The 14,756-nt window shown below is 44.0% G+C and overlaps 1 long non-coding RNA gene across 1 annotated transcript in view; it reads right to left on the reverse strand.

The window, feature by feature from the left end:
- Positions 1-7,909, reverse strand: part of LOC119868442 — a 119,839-nt gene extending 111,930 nt beyond the window's left edge. Inside the window, exons 1-2 of the long non-coding RNA XR_005386278.1 lie at positions 7,797-7,909; positions 1,350-2,932 (exon numbers count right to left, since the gene is read on the reverse strand). This is a non-coding gene — a long non-coding RNA (uncharacterized LOC119868442). The remainder of the gene's footprint in view (positions 1-1,349; positions 2,933-7,796) is intronic.
- Between the last annotated feature and the right edge of the window lie 6,847 nt (positions 7,910-14,756).

Below are 14,756 nucleotides of genomic sequence, written 5' to 3' on the forward strand. Positions count from 1 at the left end.
GAAGTTCTGGAGCTGAAAAGTGCAATAATGGAAGTGAACAATTCACTCAAGGAGAGCGACAGCAGTTGAGCTACCAGGGAAAGATTGAGCAGTCTTGAAGACGGAGAGAAATCATTATAATCTGAAGAAAGAGAGGAAAACAAATGAGGAAAATGAACTGAGCTGCACAGAAATACGGGACACTCCTAAGAACTCCAACAGAGATGCATGAATGTGCCAGAACACAGACAGAAAGGAGAAAAAATATTCAGAGATACCGCCTGAAAGAAGCTCAACGAATTCCAAGCAGGATAAAGGGGAAGAGATACACAGACACATCATAGTAAAAATGCTGAAAGCCAGAGGCAAGGAGAAATTCTTGAAAACAACAAGAGAAAAGGACCCATCACTTATGAGGACAAGTCAATCAGATTAGAGCCGATTTCTCAGGAGGCCAGAAGGAAGTGGGATACTATTTTCAACATGTTCAACGTCCAGGAACCTCAAATCCAGTAAACACTTTTTAAAAATGAGAGCAACGTTACTGAATTTGTTCCTTAGTTCTAACAGTTGTGGTTTATTTTTTGTTTTTTGTTTTTGCTTTTCTTGTCAGAGTCTTCAGGATCTTCTATGTCATCTGGACTTGGAGGATATGATGGCTAAGTAAAATAAACCAGACACAGAAAGACAAATACTACATGCTCTCGCTTACCTATGCAATCTAAAATAGACCCATAGAAGCAATGGTTGCCAGGGTTTGGGGCAGGGACAAATGGTCAGGCAGGGTCAAAGGTACAAAGTTACTATTGTGCAAGATGAATATTTCTGGAGATCTACTCTACAGCATAGTACCTTTAGCTGATGATACTGTCTTGTATACTTAAAACTGCTAAGAGATGATCTCATGTTAAGTGTTCTTACCACTGATGATGATAATATAATAACAACTGCACCAAAAAAACAAAGGGAGTGGGAGGAAACTTTGGGAGGTGAAGGCTACATCTATGACCTTGATGCAGTGATGGCATACATCTGCATACACACTCAAGTTGTACACGAGATACGTACAGCTTTACCTATCAATCATACCTCAATAAAAAGTACCGCTTTGGTACCACTAATCACAGGTGTAATTTTTCTATTTCGGGGTATGATTATTATTCTCTTATGATTTGGCATAAACTCCTTGAAATCAGGGAACTGCTTTTTATTGTATCCACAGGCACCCAACACACTGTCTAGATAGTAAGTGGAGCTTGGTGAGTCACAGTTAAATGAATAGAGTCTCTCTTCCTGTGTTTCTTACATAGACATAGACATAGACATAGACATAGACATAGACATAGACACACACACACATACACTGTTACCATCATCCTTATGCAGATCAGTGTGCAATGCCCAGGCAGCCACCCTGAGCTGGATTAGGAGGTGGAGGAGCACCAGGAGTTTTGCTAGATGGCAGCTCTGAGCTTCTGTAGTAAGGTGAAGCAGCATCATTCTCGGCAGGGCTAAGAAGCTTTCTGAGTCTACGGTAGAGGCTGAGACCTTTGTGCCTTCACACACTCAGTGTCCCCTTGTTACTGCTGATGGCGGGTCCTCAGAATGCTCATCACCAAGTGCAGTGATTCCCTCCCAGACCTTGGACTACAGTGCTCTCTCTGCAAAATAATAGAGCACACTATTTTCTTAGCAGAAAAGCGAGACCAGAAATCAGGCTTTTTGTTGTTTGTCCCCTCTTGATGTGTTTTCTCTCCTTTTACTCACTTCTGTGTTTCTTCTTTGAGTCACTCAACCCAACCCTGCTAACTCCAACCAACTACTACAACACCTGTGCCTGTATTTCACTTGCGATGTAGGGATCTACCGGAGGAGGGCTGGATCCAACTACTGTACTATATATTTTCTGTTCTCTCTTCTGAATCCGTAGGCTTCCAGACTTCAAGAAAAGTACTCCACTGGTCCACAAAAGGAGAATGCTTCAGGTGAGGCTGCCACTCTCAACCACAGCATGACGCAAACCAGTGCTGCCTCATAAGAACCAAAGAGAGCAAAGGCCTGAGAAATCTTAATGCAGATACTCATCTCAATATCACAACTGTCTCCTCTTAGGGACATGAAGTTGTTGTCCGGTTTGGTTTGCTTTTGGCCTCCATCATCTGGGGCGATTTCATTGCACTTGCAGACGTGGCTAGCCTTCCATCCAAACCTCTCTGCTTCCCCCACTTCATTACTGCTTCATTACTGTACCACAGCTCTCTCCTATGCTCTAAATGTACTGATTGGTTTTTCACCTGGCAAGGATATAAAAGCAATCTGTTACCCTGAAACGTCAAGATATGCAAGAGAAACGACCTAAAACCTGTAGCAGAAACACAATGGCTGTGCAACAATAGTGAAGACACAGCAAATAAAACAGTGAATAAAATGTTATTTGAAAATTGTCTAGAGTTTCACACTTAGGGAAAATGACTCAATGTGGTGTACTCCCTTCCAGGCTTCTTTCTATGCATCTTTTGAATTATGAGACTGGAGTGGGGAGGTCATCTACATTCTTTCATCTGTTGCTTTGTTTCCTAACTTTATACCATAAACTACTGTCCATCACGATAACAACGATGAGGATACTGATGCTCACATCCACAGGTACAGACCTTGATCCAGACCAGATATCCACTTAGTGATGCACCTATACCGACTTATCACCCCATAGTGTTTCCTGCACTGAAGAGACATCCTGTTCACTCCATACACAGATCCCGCATAATCAGATTAAGCTGCTGCACACGTTCACCTGCTTTTTGAGCCACAGGACATTTGACACCGAGGTGCATCGCAGGTCAGGGCCAAATCCCATGTCTCTTTATGTACAACTCCAACTCCGCCCTTGCTGCCTGGTGGCTTTGGGTAAGTTACCTCACCTCTCAACCTCGACGTGACTCAGTTTCTTGGTCTGTAAAAAAAGGAATGTTAACTTTAAAAATACCTCCCAGTATTGTAGTGATGATGTAGTATTGATGACTTTGAAAATTGTATCTGTAGATAAAGGGCTAAAAACAATGCCAGGCCTAGAGTAAGCCTCCTCAAGTGTGAGCATCTATTCCTAAGTCTCTCTAGTTCTGCTTTCTACTGGTGCCCATTATCGTTCCCTCCTGTTTGCACCAACTTCTCTCCTCCTGCCCCACAGACACCTTCACCTCACCCTCTCCCTTTCCCTCCCCACTGCCCCTTTCCTCAGACTCTCCACAAACACTGTTTACCACCTCCTCATGATTGAGCTCAGAAAATATGAATGCATCGGCCTTTTGTTAAATCAATAATGAATGCTAGTGGAAGAGAAAAATCAACACAATGAAAGTGGCCATATGAAAACTCCATGAGAAATGAAGTATTACCGATGACGAGCTGACTAGCAACAGCAGTGTCATGTCATGTCGTTCCCAGATTCAAATGTGACCAATCTGGCACAGGAGAACTGGACTCCAGAGAACTAATGGCAATAAAAGAAGCCACGTGAGGAGGTTCTTTGGCCTTTAAGTTTCTCTCCCTGAAAGGATTACGCCAACTCTTGGACTCATGTTCTATCCTTATCCAGTGACCACTCACTTTTCCAACCATCACACAAAATGTCTGAACAGGTCATTTGGTCTAATTTCCTCGAGAGGTTTCCATTCAGACTGTCCATAGGAGCACACGATGATGAAGTCCAGCCCTGCATTCAGGCATCACAATAGCCCATAAGGAGAGCTGAATACTCATCATGCTCATAAAAATACGTCCTCCCTTGTGGCCCCCCTCCCCCAGACTTGATTCTCGAGTCCCTGAGGAGCTGACGTGATAGTGCCAAGTCCGGCCGGTGAGTCAAAGGTAGTCTTGCCACCATCTGTCCAGAACATGCTTCGGGGAAATGTGGAGAAAAAAAACAGGAACAGCAGCAGCTAGAACTGACTGGCAGCTCACCACATGCTGGGCACTGTCCTGACAACCTTGCTTGTCTTAACAGAGTCAGTGCTCTAAGCCACCCCGAGAACTATCTAGTGTTTCCTTGTTGCTAAATGAAATGGGGCACACCGACGTTAAGCAGCCTGCTCAGTGTTGCCCAGCTCTAAGTGCTGGAGGCACAGGTCTGAAGGCTTTGTGGAAGACCCACTGTGCCACGTAGTTCTTCAATCCATGTCAACCTCCAATGGCCACTGGAAAATATTTAGAGTAAGAGCTAACATCTAACACAAACTGGTTTTGTAGCATGGAACTGTGCAGTAAACAGAAATGTGATTTCAACAGCAATCACTTAGATGGAAGCTCGACAGGACTGGATTCAGGGTACTGTATGGAAACAGTACTCTCAGCCTCCCTAGTACAGCACCCAGCATGTCAGGCTCCTAGCTGAAGGTCCTGGGTTTGTGCATCAGCGAAGGCATCAAACTGTTGTCACTTCTCCACCTTCACAATGGAGAGAGAGGCCAGGTGGCAGGACAAACAGGACCATTCTCCTGCCCCAGTAGTTCCCAGACAAGCTGTCCACATAAGTCAGAAACCAGGAACTTTTAAAAAATGCACACGCTGTGATCCACACCCAGCGAATCTCGTTTAGTGTGGCCACAATGGTGCCCTAGAATCTGTGATTTTTAACTCTGCCTAGGAAACTGTCAAGAACTTTATTAAATCCCTTTGGCAGCAAGCCGGTCTCCAATGGAGTGACTCTTTCCCGACAGACATGCACATGAGAAGACCAGCCTGAAAGCACGCAGGAAGACAGGACTTAAGGAACACAGCATGAGAGTCAAACCCAGGGCAGGGCAGTGGATTTTCTGAGAAGACATCACGCTCCCACTGGCCTTTCTCCCTGAAGGCTTCACTATTGATCTCAAATCTATTCCCTTCATGGCCGGCCGGTGGGAGTGGTGACAGGAGATGACATTTTGATCCCATGATGGCACAGACTTTTCTAGGGGACCATGTAACTCATATGATGTGAGGTCATGTGATCTCTTATCCCCATCTCCTCTCAGCCTTAGGTTTGTTCTTGCACCCACATTCCAGTCCACATCAGCCTGGAACAACCAGAACTTGGGGCAAACGTCTTCCCTTCACCTGCCGGAAACCTGCCCCTGACCTTCAGAGATCGTGTCCCTCTTCTTTCAACTGTACTTCTGTGGTCTCATCTGCTGTCCCAAACAGGACAGTAGCTTAAAGCCCTAGCCTAGCCCCTCACTCTGCTGTCCCTACGTGGGAAAGCCTTCTCATCAATGAGGAGAACCCCAGTCCCAGGAGCTAAGAGCCATAACTACCATCAAACCATCCTGGGCACTGACATGCCATGGCACTGGTGACCCTGAAACAAACCTTTACCTCACAGCCCAGCTGTCCCTGAAACATTTTCTTATCACAGTAAGCAAACAGAAGAGGAAGGGGCCCGGAATCCTTACTGGGCAGTACTGTGCCCTACCCCACACTGCCATGCTATTTCCCCTGACCAAAGCCAGGCAAGGACCGCAACATTCTTATCCTTTGGCTGTGAATAAGAGGTTTTGGGGGGTACCTGCATAAAATCACCTTCCTGTGGTTTAAAACCACGGAATACTTCATATCTAAACGAAAACACTGGTGCATTTTGAAAATTTCAGAGGGCATTTTGATTGTTGAAATGATGAAAGGGAGGTACTGGCATTTAGGAAGGGAAAGTTGTAGGGATGCAAACCTTTTCTGCAGAGACTTCAAAACACTGGATTTACCGTAAGTGGAACTTCCTTGTAAATGAGGGAAACGTGCATGTTGTTCCACCTGGAAACAAACCCAAAACCCTGGACTATTTTGGAAAACAATCAGCTCAGGGAGGATTCTTGGCTTTGAGTCTGCGACCACATGCCCGTATCACTTGATATCTGTGGCTGTGCATGGAGGAAGGAGAATGAGGGGAATGCAATTGTATGGACCTGATGGATCTTCTCCAGGATATGCTGGGAAATATCAGGATAAGCGGGAGATGTTCATAACGTGAACATCTGCCAGGAGTGGCTGAACAAAATGAGCTTAACCACTGCCGCTTTGTCTCCATGTCTGTCTCCCTCACCAGACTCTTACTCCTTCTTAGAAGGTTGGAAACATGCCCAGTTCATCTTGGTGTCCTCAGGGCAAAGGACCTGACACTTGGCAGAAGACCAGTCCACGCTCGTGGAATTGAAGTAAACTGGGAATGGCTGGACCCGGTGTCATAATGATGAACCATATGACACAATCATGTCCAGGCTGAACCATGTCAGGCTGCAGAGGGTGGGAGGGAAGTGCCACAGATCTTGGACTTAGGAGCCATGCAACAGGGTAAGTCCAGCCTACAGTACTGATCTCCCTTCTGTCCCTCAGGGGTCCTAGATTTAACCAGTTACAACAATTCTAACCATAAAGGTCTAACGCAGAAAAAGAGATAACTTTACTGCTTAAGTTTTTGCATGAACCTTGTTTTTAGCTGGCCCAAGGCCCAAATTCAGGCACAGCACGCTCTGGTCAGGAAGCAGAAGCTGACCTGAAAGTCTTCCAGGCTGAGGCAGTGTCGGGCTAGTCAGAGCACACACACACATACACACACACACACACACACACACACACACACACACACAGGAAGTCTAACCCCAGTGGGCACACGGGATACTCCTGAAACAGAGTTTACAACTGTTAGGGAGCCCAGAGCCAGACATACAGGGATCAGGCAACACAGCTCACCAGGGCCCCGCTGTGGCCTCCCACTCTGGGACCTTCCCCTTTAGGACTTCCTGTCCAGTCGGAATATTCATTTGAGCTCTTGGTTTCAGAGGGCTGTCTGGAGGCAGTCAGCTCCAAAAGTTTGTTCTGTCCATAACACCAGTTCACCCTCTTTCTGAGGGCGGAGGTCATGTAGAGGTATTGTGGCTACAAATCCCAAGAGCTGGGGCTGGGCCTGCTGTCCCACAGTCTGCACTCTGGCAGGTGTGGCTGTAGGTGCAGCAGCCAGTCTGCATTCAAAGCGCTCACAGCAGCTTGGAAGGACTGTACTGCGAGTATTTCTTTAAAAAAAAATAGCAAGTTTCGAGGAACCATCTGGGCAAACAGAGGACATTAAATGTCTTTGCTTCCTTCCCTTGAGTCTCCCCAGGTGCCAGGCTTGTGTGTTCTCCACGGTTACAAAATCAGTGTGTACAATTCTGAAATTGAACCTTTATATTTCTTTACTCATCCCCTACTCTCCTCCAAACTTTTTGTATGGAGGGGCTGTTATCAAAAGGGACAAAAGGGGGATGCCTGGGTGGCTCAGCGATTGAGCGTCTGCCTTTAGTTCAGGTCGTGATCTTGGAGTCCTGGGATCGAGGCCCACATAGGGCTCCCTGCATGGAGCCTGCCTATGTCTCTGCCTCTCTCTCTCTCTCTGTGTGTGTGATTTACATGAATAAGTAAATTTTTAAAATCTTTAAAAAACAAACCAACAAAAAAAAACCAAAAGGGACAAAAGTATTTCCGTAGAAAAACCTACTACATAACGATAAAGTCTCATGATCATCAGGAATTGGTCAGGATGAAATTCTGACTTTTCAAAATTTTCAGCATGGATTTCCATCGCCTCCTGTTCCTTTTGTCTCTCTCATTTACGCAGCCACCAGGCTACAATAGGTGGTTCCCTGGCTGGGAGCAGCTGCATTGAATAGTGGCCCTGCCTCACACCTTCAATCAATTTTCTCATACATCCAGACGCCAACAGCCACAATGTCAGAAGCCATTTTGAAATCCTCCCTTTTCCCCTCTCACTGAAAGTTTATCGAAACTCAGAGCAGTAGCCTGACACTTACCAGGTGACCATACAAGGGCCAGAGGACATCCTTGTTGGAATGCTGGGAGGGGCAGCCACAGCAGCAATAAGCAAGCTGAAGAGAAGGCTGGAGTGCTCCCGCGCGCCCCCCCCCCCCCCCCCCCCGTCTTTGCCTCTAGTTTATGGAAAGCTCTTTCTGGCTCAGGGAACTGATTAGATTCGTTTTCTCCCACTTGGGAGGAGAGAACAAGTTGAACTTTCAACATTTTTGGCTGACCCAAAGTTCATCTTTGGGAAGGTTTGTATCCTTCTTCCTGGCCTTGAGAAAATAAAGACCCAAGTCATATGGTGGCTACACTTGTTCCCTCATATCATCCAGCATGGCTAAAGCAGCCAAGGCACACTGTGTGCTAACAGCCCTGGAGTTGGCTCTTTTGTTTTTACATTCTTTAACATTTCCTTCTCAGAACAGCTCAGCTGCTGTTTCATACCATGGGTACATCTATAGTCACCAAGGCACCAAAGGCTTATCATCTCTATCACATCATCCTTCCCTTACTCAAAGAAGTCTTTGACCATATTCTAGCGAGTCAAGGTCTTCTTGCTAGTGTGTCCCATGGCTGCCACTACTGTTTCAGATGTCCCAAGACCACCCTTGCTTTTGGTGAATCCCCAGAAGGACCCAAAGGACTCAGCATACAGTCATCTTCAAGGCTAAGATTTATTACACCAGAGGACCCAGGGGAAAAAGTGCCCTGGGTAACATCTGGAGGAAATCAGGGCAAGCTTCCACGAGTCCTTTTCCCAGTAGAGTCACATTACTTGGGCCTCCAGCAAGAAATCACAACAGCTCATGTGAAATGTTACCTACCAGGGAAGCTCATGACTAACACAGTGTCTGAGGGCTGTTTTGGGGGCTGGTCACATAGGCACTCTCTGCCTAGCATGTACCGAGATTTCAGATTCCCAGAAGGAAAGCAGGTGTTTAGCATGAAACATACTGTTTGGAAAGTTCAGGAAGAATAAGCATCCTGCTCAGGTAGGGAATGGTGGGAAACTTTCTGAAATTCAAGTTCCTGGCTTCAAAGAGAGGGCCAACATGCTGATCTTTGCAAGGACAGTAGAGTCAGGCCTGCTACGTTAACTCTTCTCTGCACAACAACCAACAGCAAAGCCTCAAAATACATAACCAAGTCAGACAGCACTGAAGGATAAATGAACAAATCTACAAAAGATAGCTGTAGAGTTTAACACTCTCTCAGTAATATACAGAAGGAACAGAAAGAAAATTAGCAACATGTGGGTGAACTGAACAGCACCATGCACTACCTGGATGGAAGTGGCAAGTATAGAACCCTTCACATAACAACAGCAGAATATACATTCCTTTCAGTGCATATGGGAGTTTCCCCAAGGTACACTGCATCCTGGGTCATAAAACACATATTACGAGTTATAAAATTGTTGAAATCAGAGAGAATGCTGTCTGAGCAAAAGAGAAAAACTACAAATACGTAAGAAAAAGTTAAGACGAAAATCACCAAACACAAGGAAATTATACCATATGCTTCTAAATAATCCATGGCACAAAGGGCAAGTCTCAAGGGAAATTGGAAAATGGTTTGGATACTAACCCTTTATCAGATGACTCGAATGGAAATGAAAATACAACATATCCGAATTTGCAGGATGCAGCTACAACAGTGTTTAACAGTACATGTACAGCATCAAGTGTGTGTATTAAAAAGAATAAAGGATCCAAATCAATAATGAAAGCTTCCACCCTAAGAAACTAGAAAAAATAAAAATAAACTCAAAGCAAGCAAATAAGGGAAATAGACATTAGAGCAGATATCAGGAAAAGAACAGAGATATCGATGACACCAAAAGCTGGGGGGCGCCTGGGGGGCTCAGTAGGTTAAGCATCTGCCTTTGGCTCAGGTCATGATCCCAGGGTCGTACTCCCTGCTCAGCGGGGAATCTGCTTCTCCCTCTCCCCTCCGTGCTACTCGTGCTCTCTCTCTCTCATGCTCATTCTCTCTCTCTCAAATAAATAAATAAAATCTTTTTTTTTAACTCCAAAAGTTGGTTCTTTGAAAAGGTCAATGAAATTCATTAATTTCTATCCATACGGACGCAAAAAGAAACATAAGTTAAGCAAAGACACAACTTACCAATATTAGAAAAGAAAAAGGTTACAGGCTCCACAGAAATTAACAGGATTCTAGGTCTCAACCGATACCAAAAGAATGGGATTGTCCCCTGCATATTTTCAGACCATAATGCTTTGAAACTGGAACTCAATCACAAGAAGTTTGGAAGAAACTCAAACACGTGGAGGTTAAAGAGCATCCTGCTAAAAGAAGAATGGGTCAACCAGGAAATTAGAGAAGAATTAAAAAGATTCATGGAAACTAATGAGAATGAAGACACAACCCTTCAAAATCTCTGGGATACAGCAAAAGCAGTCCTAAGAGGGAAATACATCGCAATACAAGCATCCCTCAAAAAATTGGAAGACACTCAAATACACAAGCTAACCTCGCACCTAAAGGAACTGGAGAAAGAACAGCAAATAAAACCTACACCCAGCAGAAGAAGAGAGTTAATAAAGATTCCAGCAGAACTCAATGAAATAGAGACCAGAAGAACTGTAGAACAGATCAATAAAACCAGGAGTTGGTTCTTTGAAAGAATTAATAAGATAGATAAACCATTAGCCAGCTTTATTAAACACAAAAGAGAAAAGACTCGAATGAATAAAATCACGAATGAAAAAGGAGAGATCACAACCAATACCAAGGAAATAGAAACGATTTTAAAAACATATTAGGAGTAGCTATATGCCAATAAATTAGGTAATTCCAATCTAGAAATGGATGCACTTGTGGAAAACCACCAACACCCAAACCGGAAAGGCAAGAAATAGAAAACCTGAACAGGCCAATAACCAGGGAGGAAATTGAAGCAGTCACCACAAACCTGCCAAGACACAAAAGTCCAGGGCCAGATGGCTTCCCAGGGGAATCTATCAAACATTTAAAGAAGAAACAATACCTATTCTACTAAAGGTGTTCCAAAAGATAGAAAGGGACGGAATACTTCCAAACTCATTTTATGAGGCCAGCATCACCTTCATTCCAAAACCAAAGACCCCACCAAAAAGGAGAATTATAGACCAATATCCCTGATGAACATAGATGCAAAAATTCTCAACAAGATACTAGCCAATAGGATCCAACTGTACATTAAGAAGATCATTCACCAGGACCAAGCGGGATTTATCCCTGGGATGCAAGACTGGTTCAACACTCGTAAAACAATCAATGTGATTCATCATATCAGCAAGAGAAAAAACAAGAACCACATGACCCTTTCAATAGATGCAGAGAAAGCATTTGACAAAATACAGCATCCATTCCTGATCAAAACTCTTCAGAGTGTGTGTCCTTCTCCGATTGACTTATTTCACTCACCATAATACCCTCGAGTTCAACATTATATGGTCTCATTCATTTGGGGAATATAAAAAACAGTGAAAGGGAATAAAGGGGAAAGGAGAAAAGTGAGTGGGAAACATCAGAAAGGGAGACAGAACATGAGAGACTCCTAACTCTGGGAAAGGACCTAGGGGTGGTGGAAGGGGATGTGGGCGAGGGGGTGGGGGTGACTGGGTGACGGGCACTGAGGGGGGCACTTGATGGGATGAGCACCGGGTGTTATTCTATATGTTGCCAAATTGAACACCAATAAAAAAAAATTATAAAAAAAAACCTCTTCAGAGTGTAGGGATAGAGGGAACAGTCCTCAGCATCTTAAAAGCCACCTACGAAAAGCCAACAGCAAATATCATTCTCAATGGGGAAACACTGGGGCCTTTCCCCTAAGATCAGGAACACGACAGGGATGTCGACTCTCACCACTGCTATTCAACGTAGTACTAGAAGTCCTAGCCTCAGCAATCAGACAACAAAAAGAAATAAAAGGCATCCAAATTGGCAAAGAAGAAGTCAAACTCTCCCTCTTCGCAGATGACATGACACTATACGGAGAAAACCCAAAGGATTCCACTCCAAGATTGCTAGAACTCATACAGAAATTCGGCAGTGTGGCAGGATACAAAATCAATGCCCAGAAATCAGTGGCATTTCTATACACTAACAATGAGACTGAAGGAAGAGAATTTAAGGAATCAATCCCATTTACGATTGCACCCAAAAGCATAAGATACCTAGGAATAAACCTAACCAAAGACGGGAAGGATCCATACCCTAAAAACTACAGAACAGTTCTGAAAGAAATTGAGGATAACACAAAGAGATGGAAAAATATTCCATTCTCATGGATCGGGAGAATTAATATTGTGAAAATGTCTATGCTACCCAGGGCAATTTACACATTCAGTGCAATCCCTATCAAAATATCATGGACTTTTCTTCAGAACGTTGGCACAAATCATCTTAAGATTTGTGTGGAATCAGAAAGGACCCCGAAGAGCCAGGGGAATATTGAAAAAGAAAACCAGAGGTGGGGGCATCACAATGCCGGATTTCAAGTTGTACTACACAGTTGTGGTCATCAAGACAGTGTGGTACTGGCACAAAAACAGACACATAGATCAATGGAACAGAATAGAGAACCCAGAAATGGCCCCTCAACCCTTTGGTCAAGTAATATTCGACAAAACAGGAAAGACTATCCACTAGCTAAAGGACAGTCTCTTGGGGATTCCTGGGTGGCTCAGTGGTTTAGTGTCTGCCTTCGGCCTGGGGCATGATCCTAGAGACCCGGATCAAGTCCAACATTGGGCTCCCTGCATGGGGCCTACTTCTCTCTCTGCCTGTGTCTCTGCCTGCCTCTGTCTGTTTCTCAAGAATAAATAAATAAAATCTTTAAAAAAATTATTTTTTTAAAAAAGGACAATCTCTTCAATAAATGGTGCTGGGACAATTGGACAGCCACGTGCAGAAGAATGAAACCAGACCATTCTCTTACACCATACACAAAGATAAATTCAAAATGGACGAAAGATCTAAATGTGAGACAAGATTTCATCAAAATCCTAGAAGACATGGGACACCTGAGTGGCTGAGCAGTTAAAGTGCCTGCCTTCAGCCCAGGGCGTGATCCTGGAGTCCCGGGATCGAGTCCCACGTCAGGCTCCCTGCATGGAGCCTGCTACTTCCTCTGCCTGTGTCTCTGCCTCTCTCTCTCATGAATAAATAAATAAAATATTTAAAAAAACAAAAAAAAATCCTAGAGGACAACACAGGCAACACCCTTTATGAACTCGGCCACAGCAACTTCTTGCAAGATACATCCAGGAAGGCAAGGGAAACAAAAGCAAAAATGAACTACTGGGACTTCATCAAGACAAAAAGCTTCTGCACAGCAAAAGAAACAGTCAACAAAACTAAAAGACAACCTACAGAATGGGAGAAGATATTTGCAAATGACCTATCAGATAAAGGGCTAGTATCCAAGACCTATAAAGACCTTATTAAACTCAACAGCAAAGAAACAAACAATCCAATCATGAAATGGGCAAAAGACCTGAACAGAGATCTCACCGAGGAAGACATAGACATGGCCAACAAGCACATGAGAAAATGCTCCGCATCCCTGGCCATCAGGGAAATACAAATCAAAACCACAATGAGATACCACCTCACACCAGTGAGAATGGGGAAAATTCACAAGACAGGAAACAACAAATGTTGGAGAGGATGGGGAGAAAGGGGAACACTCTTGCACCGGTGGTGGGAATGTGAACTGGTGCAGCCACTCTGGAAATCTGTGTGGAGGTTCCTCAAAGAGTTAAAAATAGATCTCCCCTATGACCCAGCAATTGCACTGCTGGGGATTTACCCCAAAGATACAGATGCAATGAAGCGCCGGGACACCTGCACCCTATGTTTCTAGCAGCAATGTCCACAATCGCCAAACTGTGGAAGGAGCCTCGGTGTCCATCGAAAGATGAATGGATAAAGAAGATGTGGTTTATGTATACAATGGAATATTACTCAGCTATTAGAAACGACAAATACCCACCATTTGTTTCAACGTGGATGGAACTGGAGGGTATTACGCTGAGTGAAATGAGTCAACTGGAGAAGGACACACATTATATGGTCTCATTCATTTGGGGAATATAAATAATAGTGAAAGGGAATAGAAGGGAAGGGAGAAGAAATGGGTAGGAAATATCAGAAAGGGAGACAGAACATAAAGACTCCGAACTCCGGGAAACGAACTAGGGGTGATGGAAGGGGATGAGGGCGGGGTGTGGGGGTGAATGGGTGACAGGCACTGAGGGGGGCTCTTGACAGGATGAGCACTGGGTGTTGTTATTCTGTATGTTGGCAAATTGAGCACCAATAAAAACTAAATTTATTATTAAAAAAAAGACAATTTACAAATTAAAAAAAATAAAGCTCAACCAAAAACCAAAGAACAAAAAAATCACCCGGATAATCTGAAAAACACATTATTTACTTTTTTTTTTAATTTAAACACATTCAAGAATGAAATTCCAGGCCGTGATTTTCTTTGGAAAATCGTACCAGACATTTAAGAAGAACTAACAGCAATTCTACATAACCCCCTCAAGGAAATAGAAGAGAGGGAACATTTCTCAAATCATTTTATCAGATTAGCATTACCCTGATACCAAAATCAGAGAGAGTACGAAAATCACATTCAATAATATATAAAAAAATAATAATAATACAATTTGACCCAATTGGGCTTATCCTGGAACTGCAAAGGCAGTGTAGTATTTAACAATCAGTTAATAGGGCTGCCTGGGTGGCTCAGTCGGTTAAGCGTCCAACTCTTGGTTTTGGCTCAGGTCATGATGATCTCAGCGTCCTGGGATGGAGCCCCATGTTGGGCTCCATGCTCAGCGGGGAGTATGCTTGTCCCTCTCCCTCTGCTTCCTTCCCCCAACCCTCAGCTCACACTCACACACACACACACACCCACTCTCTCTCTTTCTCTT

Source organism: Canis lupus, chromosome X (genome assembly GCF_011100685.1).
Source record: "Canis lupus familiaris isolate Mischka breed German Shepherd chromosome X, alternate assembly UU_Cfam_GSD_1.0, whole genome shotgun sequence".
NCBI classification, from domain to species: domain Eukaryota; kingdom Metazoa; phylum Chordata; class Mammalia; order Carnivora; family Canidae; genus Canis; species Canis lupus.